The 12,091-nt window shown below is 47.8% G+C and overlaps 1 long non-coding RNA gene across 2 annotated transcripts; it reads left to right on the top strand.

Moving 5' to 3' along the window:
* The first annotated feature begins 403 nt into the window (after positions 1–403).
* LOC125412985 (uncharacterized) lies at positions 404–4,079 on the top strand. 2 transcript variants are annotated; one of them, XR_007235789.3, is made up of 4 exons: positions 404–789; positions 1,803–2,015; positions 2,186–2,640; positions 3,842–4,079. It is a non-coding gene; the product is annotated as an uncharacterized LOC125412985 (long non-coding RNA). The 2 variants fall into 2 exon arrangements; XR_007235792.3 differs by lacking the exon at positions 1,803–2,015 and having other exon boundaries at positions 407–789.
* The last annotated feature ends 8,012 nt before the right edge of the window (positions 4,080–12,091 follow it).

Raw genomic sequence — 12,091 nt, 5'->3', positions numbered from 1 at the left:
ACCAAGCTCCGTTAGAAGAGAGTGGACCAAGATGCAGATGTCTAGATACCCCCAGCTGCTTCTTTGGTTATGCAACAGAGCGTCCGAGGCCATGGTACCTAGAAATAGGCATTCACACAGAAAGTATTTACAGAACAGGCCCTGTTGGGTGGGAGGACCCGAGGCTGGGGGACAGTTGTGTGCAGTGGTGAATGAAACCAGTGCACTTCCTTCCCTGTTAAGGGTGCAACTCAGCGGGGGAGGTGGACATTATATAAAGAACACAGAAACCCGAGCGGCGGGAAGTGAAGAGCATTTAGAGCTAGGGGGGCTTGAGCCAGTGCAGAGGTCAGGGAAGGCTTTGCTGAGAAGGCAGAAATTAGGGGAGAAGAGGGAAGAGCTGGGGTGGGGAGGGGGCAGAGGGGTGAATGCGAGACTGGCACAGAAGGAATATTCCAGAGGTAGGGACTAGCTGTGCCCAGGACCTGAGACTGGGGGAAGTCTGGTAAGACTAGGAGGGAGGAGGCCGGGGCAGTGTGCGTGGGTGTGGGTGTGGGTAGGTGTCAGCACCCTGCATCCAGGCTTCCTTTTTTATGTTAAGGGCAGTGCACATCAGAAGCCGAGATCTTTGGTGGTCAGTTTTGCTTTGAAAATCTGAGGCTGCGGTGGGTCTTAAGGCGTTCTCAAGATCCTTGGGATAGGGGTAGCAGGGTAGAGGTAGAACGGGATGGAGTCCTAGGAGAAGAGCCTGTACGTCTCACAGTAGCTAAGAACTGGGCCCAGCCTAGATGTCCACCTACAGACAAATGGGTAAGGAAAATGTGGTAGGTTTATCATGCTTTTTGTAGGAAAATGGATGGATGGAAGATCATTATGTTCAACAAGCCCAAATAAGAATGTGTGTGTGTGTGTGTGTGTGTGTGTGGTGTGTGTGTGTGTGTGTGTGTGTGTGTGTGTGTGTGTGTGTGTGTGTGTGTGTGTGTGGTGTGTGTGTGTGTGGTGTGTGTGTGTGTGGTGTGTGTGTGTGTGTGTGTGTGTGGTGTGTGTGTGTGTGTATGCGCGCGCGCATGTGCACGTGCGTGTACTCACGAAAGTAGAAATGGAACCATGACAGTGTAGGAAGAGAGCTTTTGTTTCATTTTGTTTTTAGAGACAGGATTTCTCTGTGTAGTCCTGGCTGTCCTGGAGCTCGCTCTGGAAATCAAGCTGTCCTCGAATTCAGAGATCTGCCTGCCTCTGCCTCCTGAGAGCTGGGGTTAAAGGTGGGCACCACCACTGCCTGACTGAGGAAGAGATCTTCAGGGCGGGATGGGTCATGGAATACATGTGACATGGATGTAGAAGGAAAGACTATTTTGGGGAGGAAGGAAACCCCCAAAAGGGATCAGAGAGAATGTTGGAGGATAATGAGATGGGAGATGAATTGCTTAGAACAAAACATAATCACACACACACACACACACACAGAGAGAGAGAGAGAGAGAGAGAGAGAGAGAGAGAGAGAGAAAATTAATTTTTAAAAAATGAGAAGATACCTTCTTCCCTGGCCATATGGTCATTAGTATTTCAACATGTGAAGGACAAGTGACATTGGATATCTTCTTTGGTTTGGATACCTTGCCTGGAAGGTGCCTGGGGACTCAGGAGACCTTACTATATCATATGCAGAGGTCACTCTTTGTCACATGAACGCCCCATACTCTTGATCCTTCTCCTCAATACCAGTTTCTCCATCGGCACCTCTCAAAGCCTTTTGCAAAGATATCTCAGTGTAGCAGGGATGGCGGCTTGGTGCCATTAAGTCACTGTGTCTACTGTAACAGCCAACAGGGAGCCAACCCAGGTGGGAGTGGACACTCAAAGTGAAGGGATCCAAAGACGACATTGATTGGAGGAAAATGGCCACAGTGCCTTCTCCTGCCACCGTGCTAAAGGCAGTTTCTTTATTCCTGAGGTACTTTCGCTTTTGACCGCATCAGGGTCTAAGTACTTAATGTTGACCTGAGTTGTCGAGTGGCTGCTCAATCAGTGACTTGGTAAGAACTTATTCTATAATTCTACTAATGAATAAGGAGGAATTATAGAGCATTCCCAGCATGCCAGAATCTGCTCTAAGTCATTTATGTGGACTATGATGGGATGGAAGAGAAAAGAGGGCAGTCTGGGGATCGTGTTATCTTTTATTAATATCAAAATCCGTGCACAGTGATTACAAGACAGAATGAGGAATCCGGCAACCAGCTCTCTGCCGCTGTTCTGCAACCTTGTTCCCAAAAAGCAAAGGGGAAGCTCCAAGCTGTGGCTTGATGCCGACTCATCCACCGTCCAAGAGAGCGCATGACCCCTTGCCCCCCCCCCCCCCCCCCCCCCCCGTTCTTATTGGGTCACACATCCAGAGAAGACCACGCCCATTGGGCCAAGCCACCCCAATACAATTGGCTATCAGACCGAATTCCCACAACAGGAGAGAGCTGCTTTTTTATGGGTGGTGAGACTGGAAGCTGTGAGAAGCAGCCCCGAGGGAGCTAGGGCTCCAGCCCCACACCACAGACTCTTATATTCTCTGCAGCAAGCTGGCCATGTTCTGAAGATACACATTGCCTTCCTTGCATTTTACAACCAGTATCTACCTGACTTGGGAAGCTTTCTTGCATTGAGAAGGTATGGGGATTTCCTTTCTGCCCTTTCCTTGTGACCTCAGCCCTCCTCCTATACCTTCCCCCAGATCCTGCTGGCAGGTGGAACTTCACCTTCTCACAACAGACCCCATCATGCCTTGGGACCTCAAGGGCTTCCACCCCCACCTCCTTTGTTCCCCTTCTGCATGCTCAGTGGGGTTTGTGGGGGCCTGAGGGCAAGGGGAGAATGGAAACCCCAAAGTCCACAGAGACAGTGGTATCTTGTCTGGACTTGGAGGTAGCTCCAAAGATGGCTCGAGGAATGAGCAACCTCTTCAAGAGAACTGGGGCTGTTAGGGGTACTCTCTTTCCTTAACCCAAACCTCTTAGTGTCTGAACATGTTTGCCCTTAAGCCATTTGGAGTCCCTCTGGTTGCCACAAAGGCACCTCTAGTGACTGGGAAAAGCCCAGGGGCCAGTGGTTCCCTCTGGCTCCTCAGCAGGAAGACTGTCCCATGGCAGGACTGCCCTCCATCACGGACAGAGGCTTGGTCAAGGTTTACACTCCAGTGTTCGTTACTCACACGTGGGTGGGAAAGACCAGGGCCTACCCAGGCCCCCACCAGACCTCAGCCTGGCTGAAACTGAGAACCTTGAGCATGCCCCTTCCCTAGCAGGGGCTCCCCCCTCCTCCACCCAGCTCCATTTGTTCAGTTCCACTTCCATCTGTGTACTCTGAACTCGGTTTGTGCTTCTTGCTTCCCACCCGGCTTTACTGAGATTCACGAATGACAAACACACATTGTACATACTTAACGTATGCACAATATCTCCTGATGTGATTAACGCAAGCACACTAATTAATACCTGCCTCATCTCTCATATGTCAAAAACAATCATCTATGAACTAGTCTCAGCAAATTGAAAGGCTATAATTCATTATTAACAAATTAGCAAGCTGTACTATTAGATCTCCAGGCCTCTTCGCCTAGAAGTTAGACTTTGTACCTCATTTCCTCCACTTTCTACCCCCTGGCACCCCTTATCTCCCCTGTTCCTATGAGCTCAACAACTTTTGATTCCGTACACACAAGACCTCACAGCCTTTGTTTTTCCATGACTCATGACTTCATCTCTAAGAGACATCCTGTGTTTCTTGTCTCTGTGCCTGGCGTACTTAGGTTCACACAACCTCTTCTGGGTTCATACATGTTGCTAATGGCAGGATTTCCTTCTTTTCAAAGGTGAAGCGTGGGACTAGAGAGGTGGCTCAGAGATGAAGAGAGAGTGCTGCTTTTACAGAGGACCCTGCTTCGATTCCCAGCACCCAGATGGCAGCTCTAGCGACTACACGTAACTCCAGTTCCAGGAGGCCTGATACTTGTGGTTCGCACAAACTCGTGTACATATACATATATCAATAAAATAAACAAATGCATAAATCTTAAAAAATAAGTAAATGGTGAATACTCTTCCATTGTATACCTGCTTGTCTGTGTCAGATTTTCTCTATCCATTTATCTGTTAGCACACTTAAATGTTCAGTACTTGCTACAGTGAGTAAGAGACATAAACAGGATGACCCGTGTCTTTTCAACACACTGGTTTTATTTTCCTTGAATATATACCCTACAGTGATATTGCTGGGTTTTATAGTAAATACTGTTTTTACATTTTGAAGACACTTGGTAGTTTTATTTTTCTGTAACAGTTGCATCAATTCACATTCTCGTGGAGGCTGTGTAGGGGTTTTCTTTTCTCTACGTCCTTGTCAGTTCTGTCTTTTGACAACTTAGCAGGTGTGAGATGGCACCTCACTTTTGTGGTTTTGACTTGCATCTCCCTGATATTGAGTGATGTAGAGTATATAGTCATAACTAGGTGGCCATTTATATGCCTTTAAGTATGTCTATCTGGGGCCGGGCAGTGGTGGCACATACATTTAATTCCACCTCTCAGGAGGCATAGGCAGGCAGATCTCTGTGAGTTCAAGGACAGCCTGGTCTACAAGAGCTAGTTTTAGGACAGGCCCCAAAGCTACAGAGAAAACCTGTCTTGAAAAAAAGGACAACAACAAAGCAAAACAAACAAAAATAAAATAAACAAATAAAATAAATAAATTAAAAAAATCTGTCTGGGTCCTTTGTTTATTTTAACATCGAGTTGTTTTTAATTTTTCTGTTGAGTTTTTTGAGTTCCTTATACACTTTGCTCATAGATTTTTTTTTTATTGTACTTTGCAAATATTTGGTAGCTCATCTGCCTCTGTCTGCAGGAGGAACTGGGTTTGGAGAACAGACAGAGAGTTCCAGGCCATCCTGGCCTGTCCTCTCTGGCCTCTCATTGGTCTCTGTCCCCACCTCTGTGCCCCTCCCCTGACTCTGTGTCCTTCCCCTGACTCTGTGCCCCTCCCCCGACTCTGTGTGCCTCCCCCTGCCTCTGTGCCCCTGCCTTGGCATCCTCTCTTTTTGGTTTTGGCTTCTGCCAATTCTGCTCTTTAAACGTTTTCTTGCATCTGCTTTTATTCTGCTGTTTTCTTTTCTCTGTCTCTTCCATTTCTTTTATTATCTTTAACTATATATTTATTTAGTGTGTGTTTACATATGCACATGCTGTGTATGTATGTGCACACATGCGTACACTATGATATGTGTGTGGAAATCAGGACTACTGGGAAATCAGGGCATTTCCTCCACCATGTGGATGCCAGGGGTTGAACTCAGGTCGTCAGGCTTGGTGGCAAGTTCAGTTAGATGCTGAGACATCCCACTGACCCTGTGGCTTTCATCTGTGGTTCCTGTTTTGGCCCCAGATTCTCTCTTATCTGTTTCTACTGCCTTTGCCTCCCAAGTCTCTCTTCTACACCTTCCTCCTCCCCTCTCCCTTTTTCCTTTTCTCTCCTTTGTCCCCTTTCACTCTCCCTCTCCTGCCCTCCTGATGCTTCTGCACTAAGTTCTGCTGTTGTCCCCCCTCACAACTGCTCTCTTTCTCGACTTCTCTCTCCACCTTCTTCTTTGTTTGTGCTTCTCTCTGTGTGTCAGTTCTTCATTCTCTGGCTTGGATGTTTTGCTTCTGCTTCTGACATCTCTGCTGCTTCTGTAGCCACCTTCACTTTCTGCCTATTCTGAAGTGGCTGTAGATTCCCCTCCTCCCTCTTCTCTTCCTCCTCTTCCCCCTTTTTTTACTCCCCTCTTCCTCTTTCTCTTCCTCTTCTTCCTCCCCTTCTTCCTTTTCTTCTTCCCCCTTCACCTCCTCTTTTCCTCTTCTACTCCTTCTCTATCTCTACCTCCTCTTCTTCCTCCCCTCCCCCTCCTCTTTCTCATCCTTCTCCTCCCCTCCCCCTCTCTTTTCTCTTCTCTTCTCTTCTCTTTTCTTTTCTTTTCATTCTTGTTCAATTTGAATGCATGAAGCAGACATCTACTTAAGTTTTCTTTCTCCAGTGCTTTCTAGTGATCTTTTAAAATTATTATTATTGTATGAGGCATGACACATATGGGACATGTGTGCCACAGCATGCACGTGGAAGTCAGGACCACTTTGTGGAGCTGGTTCTCTTTTCTCATCCTCATGTGGGTTCCAGGGAGTCAGGTGTGAGCCACAAGTCCATCAACCCAGTGAGTCAACTTGCTGGCCCTAGATTTTATTTTAGTTTCTTTTTTTTTTTTTTTTTAAAGACTATGTCTTACTTAGAGTTTCTACTGCTGTGATAAACACCATGGCCAAAAAGCAACTTGGGGAGGAAAGGGTTTATTTCATTTTCACTTCTGTCCTCCAAGGAAGTCAGGGCAGGAACTCAAAGCAGAAACCTAGAGGCAAGAACTGAAGTAGAGGCCATGCTGCTTCCTGGATTGTCCTAAAGGCCTGCTCAGCCTCCTTTCTTATAGCACCCAGGAGCACCTGCCCACAGTAACCTGGCCCTCCCACATCAATCATCAGCCAATAAAATGCACCGCAGGCCAATCTAGTAGAGACATTTTCTTAACTGTTATTTCCTTTTCCCAAATGACTCTAATCTGTGTCAAATTGATAGATTAACAGCAAAATGGAATACACAAAAAGTCTCAATCAAACCTTCCTTTTTTCTTTTTCTACAGAGCGTAGGAAATCCTTTAGTATTCTTGATTTCACATGTCCAAGAAACACTGCCAACACCAGCAAGGTAATGATACCTGCCTGAGGAAAGCTCCCCAGGTTCCTGTCAGAAAGGACCATTGCCACTCCGGAAAGTGACTGGACAGAGATGGGTGGGTGTGGGGATGTGGCTTCCTAAATAGATCACCACTCAGGCCCTGGCACATGAGAGATACCCAGATCTGGTTTCCTAAGCTTTTCCATCCTTAGAGAAAATTCTACTGACCCCATACCCAGGGCAGAAAACCAATAACCTCAGGAACTCTTAAAGAAAAACTCAGCTGAAAGGCCGAGAGTACTGCTAGGTTACAGGGCAGGCAGAGTCTGCTGGGTTCCAGCTCCTGAGCAGATACCATCTTGGCTGAGAGCCAGGCTCTGGGAAGGGAAACACCAGGCCTCCCGAGCCAGTGCCAGCATTGGCAGAGCATCGCCAGGCAACTGAGCTCCAATCAGCCGCTTCCCTCGCAGTCAGCACCGCATAGGCCCTTGGAGAATAGGAATGGAACTTGCCCAAATTCAGTCCTGCCTCTGGAGAGGAGGTGAGGATGGTACCTAGGGAAACTGATTATAAAGCATCCCCAGGAGGGAGTCTCACTTGCGTTTACTGCCCATCCTATGCTTACAGAGGCCTTACTACAGCAGGGCCAGAGACAGCACTTTCTCTGTTTTCTAAGGTTTCCGGTCCCAAGATCTTTATGTTCCTAGGACTCTAGGCGGTTCTGATGGAGTGTCTGCTGTCAAGAGGGAGTGGGGGACAGCTGTTGGGAATAGCAGGGAAACAGAGGCCCAGAGAATAAAGTGACTGAAAGCGGTTCTGAAAAGGACAGTCTTGGGGCTTGCAGGAAGGGAGGAGAGAATCCCTCTGAGGGTTGCTAGGCGTGGGAAGAGGCCTGGGTTTTCCTGGGGAAAGATTCTTGGAAGGGTCCCATTTGGCCATTCAGCAAACTTCGTGTCCCCTTTGGGATGGGTTTTCCTGGGAAAGGCTTGCACCTCTGTGTTGAAAAAAACAAAAAAAAACAAACAAACAAAAAAACCAACGGCTCCTTTTGGGTAAGTTTCTTGAAAAGCATCCTTAGAAGGTGTGACTTGCAACAGGAGGGCTGATAGCTGGGGTGCCAAGGGCCTGGAAAGGGCTGCCTCACGCTTGGCTCTATTTGGACTTGCAACTAAGGACACATTGCCAACAACACCCACTGGCTTTGCAGGGTGGAGATGGGGCTGCGTCAGGCCGCTCAGGGAGCCCATGGAGAAAGATGTCTGCACTGGAGACAAACCTGGAAGGCTGCAAGTGGGAGCTGAGGATGGAAAATGAACGAGGTCAGATTGGAGGGTACCATTTCCCTTCGGTATCTTCCCCGTTCTCTTCTATCCCCTCCCCTCCCTGCACTGGCTAGTTTTTAATGTCAGCTTAATGCAGGCTAGAGTCTTTTCAGAAAAGGGAATCTCAACTGAGAAAATGCCCCCACTAGCCTGTGGGGCATTTGCTTGATAAATAATTGATGTGGGAGGGCCTGGGTCACTGTGGGTGGTGCCACTCTTGGCGAGTGCTCCTGGGTGCTGTTAGAAAGCAGACTGAACAAGCCATGTGACCAAACCACTAAGCAGTCACAGCCGCGGCTTCAGTTCCTTTCTCTAGGCTTCTGTCTTGAGTTTCTGCCTCTTTCTTCCTTGGTAGACTGTGATGTGGAAGTGTAAACAAAACAGACCTTCCCCGCAAGTATTTTCTCACAGCAATAGAAACCCTAACCGAGGCACATCCCTTTCCTTCTCCTGGTAGGAAGGATTGAATTAAGCACACCCTGGTCACAACACATTGCCGTCTTTGGTCCCTACAAAATTTCCGCTCATATTTTACTCAAATCTTATTCTCCTTTCACCAACTATGGGCAAGTATTCCTGTATGCTCTGCAATAGTCATCTGGGTTGCTGGTGTTCTTGTCCAAAGGGTAGTGGTGTTCGCTCGCACAGGGTGCTTGTTGCTGTGATGTATGCAAGTGAGGGGAGGTTTTATGCACCTCATTCATGCTGCCGCTTTTACTGGGCACTAAAGTTTTTAAGACTGATCTGTACTGCTAACTGTGCATCTAGACAGTGGATCCTAAATGCTCCATTTCCACAGCACCGAAAGAAATACGCCCACTGAGTTCTGCTTGTTCGTGTCTCTGAGCAACGTCCATCTCTCCCACCCGTGGCCCTTTAGGTTGACCGGTGTGGCCTTGCTGGGTTGAAGCGTGCTTGTCAGGTGTAACCTGAGAACTGGGCTGACAGGTGTCTAGCTGGAGTTGAGTGGCTGTGATTTCATATCCTTGAGAACTCGCTAGGCTGCCTATAGGCCCCCTGTGTTCTTTTAACTGTGTCGTGGTGACTCACGGGACAAATACCAGGTCTCGGTCCTGGCTTTGAAAGGACAATGCGTTCTTTATGCATAATAGGAAGTTTAGGAAGCAAAACCCAGGATGTCTGCTTTCCTGAAGGCCCTCTGTGAGTAAACACGGTCTTTGGTTTGATGTGGAGACAGGCTTGGGGGGAGGGGTAGCACACACGCAGCAGTTTAGAAGGAATGGAAAGAAATTGGAAGGGAGACTCCCCTGCCCCAACTCCTCCCCTTCCAAACTGGTGGCACTTGCCAGTAATTTCAGCGCTTGAGGTTGAGGGATGTGGGGAGTGGAGCCAGGAAGCCTGTGACTTTGAGGTCAGCCTGTGAACGTGTCTAAAAAAAGTGTGTGTGTGTGTGTGTACATACATGCGTACATGTACCCTGGCATCCTTGCCATGGCTTGGAGATACACTGTTCCTGGGTCCTGTGGCATCTTCTGGACCGTAGAGCACACAGGCATAAATTGCTGTGTTTTGTTTTTTTTGTTTTTTTGTTTTTTTTTTTTTTGAATTGACGTTTGAGTGTGCCTCATGAATTTGGGGCGAATCTGTTTTCATTTCAGAGAGGTGGCCGCTTTCATTGCGAGCCCACAGCTCCTCTCCCTCAGCACATCTGTCTCTGCGTGGGTAAAGAAGAGGCTGCCAGGGACTTGGGCATCCAGTTCGTGTCTTGGCAGCCTCCCATCAGCCTGCCATGGGGGTGCCTGACTGCAGGTTGGCCCTGGCTATAGCAGGAACCTTGGTGGGAAACCTCTGGGAGGCAGTGGAATTCCAAGCATTTCCTCCTCCATCTTCAGGATCCAAGAGCTAAGTCCAGAAGGCAGGTTGAAGTGCTTGTCCAACAGAGATCCCAGGAACCCCAAAGCCTCCCTAGCCACTCTTCCTGCTTTCCTTTAGACAACCCTGTCAGCGAAAGGATGTGCGTGGGTCCCATAGTCTCCTCCATGCAGCTGATGGCACAGTGACATTAGCATTGGGTGTCACAGAACTGTGGGGCCCATCTCAGTCACGGCTGAACCGCAATAGGCAAAGCAAGCTGGTTCTGCTAACAATGCCGGCAACAGCGAACTAAGAAAATAACAAATTAAACGACAGAGCTAGGGAAGACATCCGATCATCTGTGGGAACTGCATTGACCGAGCAGAGGGGGTTTCCTCAAGCGCAACACTGAAGGTCCTGACGGTTATCTGTTATGAGGCTCTAACTCCAAACAGCCTTCTTTAGAAGCATGAGCCCTTTCTGATGAGGATCTGGATGCCCGGTCCTTACTGCAACCGAGGGCTACCGAACTAGGGCTTGAGCATGCGCTCTGAGCCAGGCTTTGTTTGAGGGGTCCTACTCACATTGCCATGTTTAATCCTCATCACAGTCTTTGGAAGTCAATCTGCACCAAGCAGAAAAGCCACCTAAAGTTCAGAGAGGTGATTTGCTTCCTCTGGGGAAACTGCTGAGAAACCTGGTATAGTGGGAACTTCGAACTTGAAGATCCTCATTTTAAGGTCAACTCTGCCTTTTACAGATGGCGAGGGTGAGAAAAACACTGTAAGACACGACACAGCCTCAAGAGTATACCTTCACCTTCGTGATTGCCTTGGAAAGAAACAGAAAGTAGAAGCGAACAGACCAAACCCACCGTGTTCTCGTAGGCACCTACAGGCTGTGTGAGGGGCAGCAAGCTCTGCAGGGCCTTCCTTAAGCAAACCATGGTTTCCTTACTCTCGATGATGACCTAAGCGATCTGGCCCTTCAGAGCCAGTCGGTTTTCTTCCCAGCCCCAGAGTTTGGACTTAACTGGCCTTTTTATCCCTCTGACAAGACAAGCTCATTCCTATTCCTGCCTCAGGGCCTTTGTATCACTCCATTTTCTTCTCGGGACTTTTCTCTGCCGAGATCTTTACTGGGCTGGTTCTTTACCTTCACTTAAATCTATTCTGACATTGCATTCTCAGGGAAGCCTGCTTTGACCATCCTATTTAAAGGGCCTCTCTTGGGACTGGTGAACAGCACTGAAGTTAAAGCATTCGCCTGTCATGCATTGGGTCCTGGATTTGATCTCTAGCACCCTGAAAATAAAATAAATAAGGGATCTCTTCCAAGCACCCACCTTTATCATTGTAGCCAAGAATTCTGTTTCTTCTATGACAAGTTATAGTATGTATATAATTGTAAAGGGTGTGCTTTCTGCTGTATCTTCCTTTGGAAAGAATGCTTTGTGAGAGCAGACCTTGGCTTTGTCCACCTCTGCTTCTCCAGGGCCTATACTATGCTGCACATTAACAAACATCCATCTGTCTAATGTGGAGTGAATAACTGAGAGAGGGTCTGAGCCAGCTAAACTGCAGGCAGTAGAGGAGACCAGAAGCTGAACGCAGGAACGGAAAGACTCTGCCCAAAGTCCCTGCCTAGCATCCAAGAGCCATTGATCTTCCAAAGCCCCTATCCTATTTGAACTTCAGCTTCCTCTTCAGGAGCTTCCTCCAGGCTTCCCCAGCTGTGAGGGATGGGTGTGGAATGCCGTGTGCTGATGTGGACCCTGCCTAGTGTTCTGTGCTCGGCAGGGCCTGACATCTCTGGGTAGAATGCAGAGAGATGTCTTCATGTGGCCGATTCATGCATACCCATTTGTTTGTCACTCGCCGATTTAATTGGGGAATAATTAGTAAGCAATGCTAATCAACCCTTTATTAGTCATGGGTCTAATGAGCTGAAATGAAGCATGGTTGAAAAAAAATTCCATTAACTTGTACCATATTTACACTCAACGTCAGCTATGCCATTTGATTGTTTGAAACACACTGCTTTTAAATTATTGCAGCCATTAATTTTGTAGGGCGAGACAAAGGACCTGAATTTCTAAGTGTGCGAGCAGTAACCACAGCTGAAGGAAGACCATTGGTTGGTTGTATTTTTAGAGCCAGCTCAGTATTCTCAGCATAGTAAAATTTTCATGAAGTACAAGAGAGAAGTAGCCCAGGCAAGAGTAATAA

The sequence above is a fragment of the Myodes glareolus genome, chromosome 2 (genome assembly GCF_982192425.1).
Source record: "Myodes glareolus chromosome 2, mMyoGla1.1, whole genome shotgun sequence".
NCBI classification, from domain to species: Eukaryota; Metazoa; Chordata; class Mammalia; order Rodentia; family Cricetidae; genus Myodes; species Myodes glareolus.
The sequence above is the reverse complement of the archived record's forward strand: the minus strand, read 5'-3'. Positions and strand labels throughout refer to the sequence as shown.